Here is a 4300-nt window from a genome sequence, read left to right as displayed (position 1 = left end):
CTTCTTCGTTTAGTATCAACCAGCTTCTCCTTGGCAAAAGGGCCACACGGAATGTTTTAACCTATGAAAAAGGTTTAGTAAGAAAGAATTAACATCAGAAAATTAATATAAACTAAATGCCTCGCATTACTATGGCATCAAAGAGCAGGTACATATCGAATGGACTGCTTAGTTCTTGTCCTATATTTAATGCAATTTACGGTTAAGTGAAAAATCTTATGAAAAAAATAGACAAACAATACTGCAGAACAAAGTCAACCACAAAAGGAACTTAGGTGGCAAGAATGCCAGCATCATGCATCACGATTTGAAATAAAGACATTATAAAGAGATCACCAGAAAAACAAGGTCCCTTTTTTTTGCCCTTTTTTTTGCGCGTGTAAAGTGACATAAACCTGTTTAGCTTTTGCCTGCACCAAAACTGAAAATAGATTTAGCAGCCATTTCTGTTTATTTTCTGTACCAAATCCAAGGAACTCTGCAGGGTAAAATGAGATAATTACACAGTATATTAAGATAATTATACAAAGCATTCTGAAGGTAATGCTTAAAGCCAGATCATAATTGACCATCCTTTGGCAGAGACCTAGCAATCATATCATAGTAATATATATTTAAAGCTTGGTATGTCATATTAAGTGGAAGAACAAATGCATAAGCAGGACATTCAAGATATATAAACTTTTCAAAGTACTCGGAAACACGAACCTCTAGAATCTGTTGCCAATCTTTTCCCGTTAACTCGAAAAAAAAAAAAAAAAGTGATAAGAAGCTTATTAGGCCCAAATTACTTAAAGTTCGTTAAATACTCGTAGCTGTAAAAGTCCAATAGAAAGAAGAGGGAAACAAAGCATCCAAGCAAAAATGCATATAAACTTCATATATGCGTTGATGTTAATCAGAAGATTCAGAAACATAAATTGTTTAAATGTTCACATAAATTGTTTAAATGTTGTGATTAATCAGTTGTTAAACGTGAGGGATGCGGCGGAAGGAAGGGAACCTAACCCGATCTCTGTGGATTTTGCGATGCAGAAGCTGAGTTTGGGTGATCTACGACGGGGAGGAGACGATTCGCCCTCTCTACTCCGTGAAGCGGCACATGAACCTCCGCCACTCCAAAGCCCTAGCGCACGTGACCCCCTTCGGCGGCGGCAACAGCGGCGGCCACGCGGCGTTCGAGATTGAGGGTTCGTACGCGCGGCGAAGCTGAGTGGTGTACGACCCGCGACGGAGGGAGGCGGTGGCAGAGGAGCTGCGTGGTGTATGACCCGCGGCGGAGGGATATATGGTGGGATGGTGGTGCTCTGGTTGGAGTGGAGAAAGACTGTACGAAGCAAAGAAGGTTTTTTTGATGGCGGTGGTGCGCGCGCGTAGGGTTTTCTGAGAAGAGGGATTTTTTTTTCCCCTCGCGCGCGAAGTGATGAAAAATTCCCGCCTGTATATTTGCTGGCTTTTTTTGGGGCCTGATTTTTGATGCGACATCCCACCAACTAAAAAAAAAAAAAAAAATTTATAAATTAATTAACTACAGGCAGTTATCTAAAAGTGCCATTAAAAACTGATTAGTGGTGGCATTTTACGAAAAAGCTACTAAAAAAGTGCCACTAAATAACCTTTTTGGTGTAGTGTATGTATGGACCGATTGCAATAGTACAGCGCCTCAAAAGGTCACGTTTTACTTTAGCGTAACCTTCAGTTCCTCAATTACTCCCCCAAGAGTTTTTGATTAGATAATATTTGGTGCCATTTTCGACACCAAATCCAATCATAGCCACGGAATGCACACCTTTCTCACTCTCTCCAGGTTGAGGTCCGATATAGATAACCTAAAATAATAAATATTATCAAGCGGGTATATGTGTGCATATATATATATATATATATATATATTAAAATATCAATTATTGTGTATTAGTAAAACTAACCTCGCTTCGTAAGTTTTCAAAACTATCAACCATAGTTATGCATGCAGCAATTGGACGTTCTCTCAAAATATTCAAAATTTCTTCTTCATTATGTGTTCTTTCTAAATTTGTTTGAAAATTTTCAATTTTCACTCTCCTTTCTACAAAAAAAAAAAAAAGTTTATAATTATATTTTGACATTTATAAAAAAAATAATTATATTTTAACACTAAACTAATATTAAGGTGTATGTAAACTTACATCACCAGCTCTTGTTTCGAAAACTTAATAAGTTCACCATATCTTCTTGCATATTCGGCTTCCACTAAGGTAGTGGACGAAAATGCATAGCAGCATTCTTCAAATAATAAATAAAAAAAAAGTTTATAATCTAGTAGATATTCCAATAATTACACTATTGAATATACTCACGACATTCTCGTTGATGTCCAACCTCATGAGGAAGTATACCATGCTGCCGTAAATCAAATGATTCTTGCTATATTAACAACTAATGTATAAGGGTGACAATAAGCAAATATGTGTTATGTTAGCAATTTAATTATTACAGTTTAAATAAAAAAATTTTAAAAAATAAAAGTGTCATTTATAATGACGTTCCTACTTCCATATCATGCCGTTGTTGCTAATTTTAATTTTACTAATTTAAAAATAAAATCAATAATGTTAAACTATTTTAGTTTCAAATAATGATTAAACTTAGAATTAGACTTATGCTCATAGGTCGCTGGATTTTATAAACCCTTCAAAAGGATAATAACATAAAATGGAAAGATAAATACATTATGGTTCAGAACTTGAGCTATTATTTGAAACAATCGTTGGATTTTATATTCCATTTATTCCAATATGTGAAATATATTAACTTCAAATTATAATAATAAATATTAACGTTTATGATATTAAAAATGTAATAAATAGAATATATATTTTTTAACTAATTTAGTTTTTATAAAATATAATTTAATCCATTAGTACGAAATTTTAAAATAATATTTTGAGAGTATATATAGAATAATTTTATTATCGATTAGAATAGATCTATAGGCTTTAGAATTTAAATTTTAAAACAATAAATCTAGATTGTAGACTTGAATAAATTGGTACCATAAATTTCAAATTTAGAATAACTAATCTATGTCATAGAATTTTACTAGAATAAGTTTATAACTGAGAATTTAAATTTAAAGAAAATAATATGTGGATTAAATACAAGAAAAATATAATTTTGAAATTGTACCACTCAGTGCAATGCTTTTAGGCAAACACAATTTAATATAAGTATTGACAAATTAGGAATAGATTGTTACTTGTTTTGAATGATCAACAAAAAAAAATCAATTTTATAATAAATAATGAATTAGGTATTCTATTATTACTTGTTAGTTAGAAATGATTGATAGAGAAATGATCTATGAATCAATACAGTTAAACAAAAGAATTTCACAATCTAATGTTATGGCTTTGCCTACTGCCATTTTTTGAAAAAACAATATTAAAATTATTGTTCCACATTTTCCTTGTCTGAAAATATTTTTCGTATAATTTGAAAAGAAGAAAATACTAAAGCAAATAAATTTTATACGTTAATATGTTATTATATCTTAATGTGAAATCATTGTTGATGTTTAAAAATTGACTATACATATGTAATTCAAAATAATCCTATTAGCATAAGAGGTGTGTCAAAATTTTGCAATAGAATAGCCAAAAAATGGCTCTCAGCAAGAAAATTAAAGATAATGTACTAAAAAATAAAAATTTTTGCATTTCTTTATGGTCAAAATTGACCATAATCTAAACAATTTCATATTAATTTAATGCATCAAAATTTTTTGTGGTGGATTAGATAGTTTTTTTTTTTTTTTTGGAGATAAGTAGCACGCTACCCGCTTCGTTTATTTCATTTAGAAATAAACTTAGCTGGAAATGTGAATTAACTAGGATTCGAACTTGGGTCTCGGGTACAACCACCAAGCCCTTTGCCACTTGCTCTAGGGACGGTTGATTTGGTGGATTAGATAGTTAATTCTATGCTGGTGCAGTCTCGTAAGAGGACAATATTAAGAGAAAATCACTTCTAGCCTTTTTGTTTGGCAATAAAAAAGCAGAAACTTCAAGTATCTGTGTTACTATTTTTTTTTTTTGGCCCCTCTCGCATCCAACTTGCATGCATTACATGCTAATTTAACATGAATGCATTACAACATGAATGCATAACGACTTCAAGTATTTGTGTTGCTTCTTTTTTCTTTCTTTTTTTTTCCGTCTTGCATCCGACTTGCATGCATTAATCTCTAACTCCCTCTCTCCCTCTCCCTGTTTTGTGTGCGTACTATAGTTGTAACGGCCATACTTTTGATTTTTTTATT

The 4300-nt window shown here is 32.0% G+C and overlaps 1 long non-coding RNA gene across 1 annotated transcript; it reads right to left on the bottom strand.

Annotated features, from left to right (window-relative positions):
• Nucleotides 1-1398, bottom strand: LOC109712301. The gene is made up of 3 exons (XR_002216817.1): nucleotides 1009-1398; nucleotides 709-741; nucleotides 1-61 (listed from the first exon to the last, which is right to left on the bottom strand). It is a non-coding gene; the product is annotated as an uncharacterized LOC109712301 (long non-coding RNA).

Source organism: Ananas comosus, linkage group 7 (assembly GCF_001540865.1).
Source record: "Ananas comosus cultivar F153 linkage group 7, ASM154086v1, whole genome shotgun sequence".
NCBI lineage: Eukaryota > Viridiplantae > Streptophyta > Magnoliopsida > Poales > Bromeliaceae > Ananas > Ananas comosus.
This window is presented reverse-complemented; position numbering and strand designations above follow the sequence as displayed.